Here is a 6,095-nt window from a genome sequence, read left to right on the forward strand (position 1 = left end):
ATATGAAGGTGGAAGACTAAGAAGTAAAGCTAAATATACTGTGGAGGGTGAAAAATGTACAGAATTTTTCTTTGATCTAGAAAAAATAGTGAAAACTGGAATGATTAAAGAAATAAGAGGAAAAAATGGTGTAGTGTTGGAAACAAATGAGGAAATATTAAAAGAAATAAAAGCATACTATGAGAACTTGTTTAGTAACTCCAGTTTCTCTTCTTCCCTCAATCCCTCAGTCCTAAAGCAAATAAAAACAATAGTAGGAGAAGTAGACAAAAAAGTGTGATGAAGAGATAAGAGAAGAGGAGATAAAAAGAGCAATAAAGTGAATTAAACAAAGAAAAGTCTAGGTATAGATGGTTTGGGGAGTGAATTTTATATAGTTTTTAAAGATTCTTTAACCAGTATTTTAAAATAAGTATATGAAGAGATTTTTAAGAAAGATGAAATGAATTAGAGAATGGGGATGGGATTAATAAAGTTGATATATAAAAGAAAAGGAGACAAAGTAGACAAAAAAATTATAGACCAATTACAATGCTGAAAAAAGATCTGAAAATTTTAACAAAAGTATTAGCCAACAGATTGAAAGAGGTAATGCCAACCATAATTGAAACAAATCAAGTGTATGGAGTTAAAGGGAAAGATATAGCGGACACAACTGTAAGTATAATAGATAGAATAAGATATATGAAAGAAAAAAAAAGGATATATTATTAGTTTGGATTTCGAAAAGGCTTTTGATAGAGTGGAGCATGAATATTTATTTCGAAATTTTAAGAAGGTATGGGTTTGGGGAAAATTTTGTCAAGTGGATTACAATTTTATATAGGGGAGCAATAACAAGAATACAAGGTAACTTTTTTAAACTGAATGTTTTAAAATTACTAGGTCAATAAGACAAGGATGTCCATTATCAGCACTTTTATATTCTTTAGTTGCAGAACCATTGGGATTAGCTATTAAAATAGACGAAGACATAAGAGGGATAAACATTGAAGGAAGTGGGGGAAATGAAAAAATATTTCAATATGCGGATGATACAACAATAATAGTTAAAGATATAGAGAGTGTTAATAAAGTAATGGAAGTATGGATGTTTTGTAGGGGATCAGGAGGCAAGATAATTGAAGAAAAAACAATGAGATTTGGAGGAGTGACTGTTTTAACGGATTCTTTTCAGTTTAAAGAAACAAAAGAAATAAGGATTTTAGGTGTTCTAATGGGAAAAGATGAAAAGAATGTTAAAGAAAAAATGTGGGAAGAAATAGGAGTAATTGAAAGAAGGTTAAATATTTGGAAATTGAGGACATTAAGTTTAAAAGGGAAGATTTTAAATGTGTTAATGGTGTCAAAGTTGTGGTATGTTTTATATGTGACTGCTATGCCAATGTGGGTGGAGACAAGGTTGAAAAAATGTTTTTTAGATTTTTTATGGAATAGTAAACCTTCAAGAATTGCATATAGTACATTAATAGGAGAAGCAGGGAAGGGAGGAATGGGAATTGATGTGGAACAGAGAAAAAAAAATAGCCTAAGAATTAAAATAAAAAAATATCTAGATGAGGGACACAAAACTGCATGGAAAAAGACAATGGAATATTTTTTAAACAAATGTGGGAATTTTAACATGGGGGATGGAATTTTATGGATGAAAACAAAGAATTGGATGACAGAAAGATTACCAGAGTTTTATGGAGAATATTTTTGTGCCGGGGGAAAACTTTTTACATAAAGTTGAGTATGATCCACATGGGAGATTTTAAATCTCATTTTAAATCAACCTCTGTTCTTAAACAAAAACATTTTAAAACAAGACAAATGTTTTTAAAGAAATGAATGGAAGTGGGGATAACAAGAGTGAGAGACGTTTTATATGAATTTAAAGAAGGGTTTTTACCGACACAATTTATTGTGGATGCAATGGAGGAGGCAAAAGAGGATTACAGTGAACAAGAAATAAAAAATAAATGTGAAATAATTAAAAGCGCAATAACCCAAAGAGTGGATTAAAATAGAAAGTATGGAAGGAGAGCCAAAAGAGAAATGTATTCATGTGAAATTAGGGGGAAAACTGTATGATTTTAAGGAATGTACTCTAAAAGAACAATAAATCATTTTCAGAGATGGTGTTTTTAAAGAGCCGATTGCAAATGGTTACTGGGTGCAGAAATTCAAAGATTTAAAAAAAAAGAGTGTATATGGAGAAACATGACAGGGAAATGTGTGGAAACAAAATTGGAATGTTTGGATTATTTTATAAGGCGTAAAGTGGTTTTTACTGAGGTTATTTTAAATAAAATAGGAATGGAAGAAAATGCTCTGTGTAAAGTGTGCCAGGAAGAGGAAGAGGGGATTTTACATATGTTTTTATATTGTAGAGAGCTAGAGGAATTTTTAAGGAAATGTAAATGTTTAATTAAAAATGTGACTGAGGAGTGGGATGAAAATGGAATGGAATGGAACAGAGTTGTGATGTTTGGTTGGGAAAAAAAGTGTCAAAACAAAAGTTTCATTAATCTGTGTGTAATGCTAATGAAAAGTGCAATATGGGAGAGAAGAACTGTGGCTAAAAAGGAAATCATTGTGTTGGATGTTTGGACTCTGTTTAAAAGGAAAACAGAATTATACATTGAAAGACTGTATGTGTACTTTAAAGGTGGAAATATGTTAGACTCTTTTTATGATGTTTTTACCCCAAAAGTTTGTTGTGTTTTAAATGATTTAATGTGGAAGCTGCCAGGAAGTGAAAGAGTTTTTTAAATTATCTATGTAGAGGAAATATGTGTAATGTAGATGTGTAAAGAAAATGTTCTGTATTTTCTAATGGTTGTGTTTAATCTATTGTATTTTATTGATTGAAATTTCTAAAAAAAAAAAAAAAAAAAAAAGGCTATGCCCGATCTTGTCTGATCTCGGATTCTAAGCATGTTTGGTTCTGGTTGCTACTTGGATGGGAGACTGCCTGGGAATAATACCAGGTGCTGTAAGCTTTTGGGTTTTCTTCCCTACTTATATAATGTACTGGAGATTAGAGTGTCTGATCTTTAATTAGCCCTCTCTTTGCAGCAGCCTTCGCTTACGGCCATACCAACCTGGCTATGCCCGATCTCATTTGATCACGGAAGCTAAGCAGGTTTGGGCCTGGTTAGTACTTGGATTGGAGACCACCTGGGAGTACCAGGTGTTGTAAGCTTGTGGGTTTTCTTCCCTACTTATATAATGTACTGGCAATTAGAGTGGCTGATCTTTAAATAGCCCTCTCTTTGCAGCAGCCGTCGCTTACGGCCATACCACCCTGAGCACAGTGGAAACAGGAAGTGGTACAGCTTGCAGGGGAAATCAAACAAGTGTGGAGAGTTGAGAACTGGAAACTGAAGCCTTGATGTTAAAAACAACCTTTTTCAAAAGAAATGGACTGAGAACTGGATCAAAGAAAAAGGCATTATGAAAAGAATATGAGCTGACAATGGAGGAAAAAGGAAAGGAGAAATTGTTGGATGGGCTTAAGATAAAGAATTGTCTGGTGATGGCGAAAGAGGTGGACTGGACATACAGGACAAGGAGATGCTAAGAAACCTGTCGGAATGCAGAGTTAAAGCGGCCTCAAGTGTGAGAAGGAGAATGTGGCCAGGGACCGATATCGCTGATGGAACAAGATTTTTAAAGGTAAAGTTCAATGAGGTTATAAAATCACTGCCGTATTCAACAAAGTTTGAGACATTAGAAAGGAAGGAGCACTTCAGATAGGCAAGTGAAAGTCTGCCGCCTGTGCATTCAGCAAGGTCATATTGTAAGAGACTGTCCAAGCTTCAGATGTTTTAAATGTGACAAGCAAGGCCATTACGCGAGAGAGTGCAAGGAAGAGAACTGCAATATGTGCAATATGCGACCTGGATTATGTATGTGTGACTGGACAAGAAGAGAGAAGGGATGTATTGAGTTGGGAAGAAAGAACAGTGAAGAGCGATTGTGGATGTGAGTGATCAAGAGGAGGAGGCTTCAGGGAGGAGACGGAGGGAGAAAAAAAAAAAAAAAGAGAAGGAAGCCGAACCTGGAAAAAAGATGGAAACAAATGTCTTGGAGTGTGAAGACGGAGAAGGGGAGGAAGTGAAAGCTGATGATTAGAGTCAGGAGGGTGACAGTGCGAAAAGGCAAGAAGAAAAATAGCAGGCGGAGAGAGCTGTCACAAAGTCCAGCGACAATGGAGGACGAGGACATGGACACAAGCAAAGGGGAAAGGGTGCAGAAGAAAAGAAAGAAGAAATAAAGGAGCACACGGCAGAAAGTAAGTGTCTGGAATTAACAAAATGAGGATGATTCTTTTAAAAACGACGATACTTGCTATGTGGGGCTTTATGAACATTGCCTGTTTGAATAGCAATGGATTAAGAGACGAAAATAAGTTTGAGAAGGTGAAGGGATTGTTAAAAGCTGAAATATTCTGCACTGTAAACCCAAACAGTATAACTAATAATTTTTTTTTTTACTCATAGCACCGTGTTAAAGTGTCTGTCTCGCCGCTGCAGATGTGCAGTCTTTCTGCAGACAGAGCTGCTATAACGCGTAACATTTACCAGTCATTTGATTGACGTTATCTAAAGCAAAACTCTAAAATTAGAGCATGTTTAAAAACGTCTATTCGCCATTGGCTTAAGTGTGAACTGTAATCTGTACGTTGCTGAATATCATGCATCATGTCGTCATATCTGCGTCAAGACACAAACGCGCTACCGTCAAGTTTTTCTTAATGACAGTTACGTTTATGCAAGTATTGTGAAAGTGAGTTAAAGGTACGTGAAAGTGAGTTAAATGTAGGTTAAACTGTAAATCCGTAAGTCTTTCAGTTTCCTTCAGTGTCCACTGGCAGCGCGCGCATGTACTTTATTTAACCCAAAATAGCATGCCATATGAATTGATAATGTCCTAAATGTTTCCAGATCTAAAAAGTTAAGTTTTAATGGCGAAATATGTCTGAATCTATCTATAGTTTCTTTTCGTTATAAATAATAAATTAATCGTAAGATAAATTAACACTTGTTAATAAATGTGCAATATCCTTATATTTATTTTGTTACCCCTCCATCTTAGTAACGTTACATCCCTGCATCTTACTCAATCCTATTCCATTATCATTTATAGCACCATTGTTTATACACTTGTTTATTTGCCTATTTTTTTTTTTTGTCTGTGTTGTCTCTGTACTGGAAGCTTATGTCACTAAAACAAATTCCTTGTATGCGCAAGCATACTTGACAATAAAGCGCTCTCTGATTGTGATTAATTTATTCTAATGTAGTACACTGTTAATGTAGTATGTAGTATGTATTCTAATGCAGTACACTGTTAAGATGCCATATTACTCATGTTACTCATTAAAATTATACAAATGTATTTAATAATCAGATTAAATAATTAAATTGTTTTAGGCCTCCATGTGAATATTGCATAATGTTTCATTTAATTGACCCTAGAATGAAGGATTTAAAATATATAAATATATACGTTTACGATTTGACACCCGTATTATAGACATTTCTCAGCATACTCATAATTGGGGAAAATCGCAATTATTATACCAAATTAATTTAAGTGTGTTTTTTTGTGTGTGTGCGGTTTTTTTTTTGTCCTTTTTCAATAGAATTGGCCCAGACTTCTGTGAGTCTGATGACTGTGCGTGATGGAAGCCCTTCAAGAACGGAGCAGAAAGCTGAAGATGACGCCAGAAGTTTGAGTCTGTCTCATTTATATGTTATTCTGTGTGCAGTACAAATTTAAAACGCACAAATGAATATGAAAAATTAAAGTTTTACTGGGCAGGCACACAATTTTAGCGAATGATCACACCTGGCATTTAGTGATTATTAATTTAAGATCTCAAACTGCAAAAAAGATAAATGGTAAATTGACCCAAAAATGAAATATTGTCATAATTTCTCACTCTGTCATTCTAAACCTGCAAGACTTGCATTCATTTTCAAAACACAAATGAAGATATTTTGAATGAGATAATTTCCTTCCATCGACAGTCTACACAACTACCACTTTAATACTTCAAGATGTTCATAAGGAGATCATAAAACTAATCCAAATGAATCGAG

General features: G+C 34.4%; 1 non-coding gene across 1 annotated transcript; it reads left to right on the forward strand.

The window, feature by feature from the left end:
* Window positions 1-3,071: 3,071 nt before the first annotated feature.
* On the forward strand, window positions 3,072-3,190 carry LOC132138952 (5S ribosomal RNA). The gene has a single exon (XR_009433225.1). It is a non-coding gene; the product is annotated as a 5S ribosomal RNA (ribosomal RNA).
* Window positions 3,191-6,095: the final 2,905 nt, after the last annotated feature.

This window comes from Carassius carassius, unplaced genomic scaffold (genome assembly GCF_963082965.1).
Source record: "Carassius carassius unplaced genomic scaffold, fCarCar2.1 SCAFFOLD_57, whole genome shotgun sequence".
In the NCBI taxonomy this organism is placed as follows: Eukaryota; Metazoa; Chordata; class Actinopteri; order Cypriniformes; family Cyprinidae; genus Carassius; species Carassius carassius.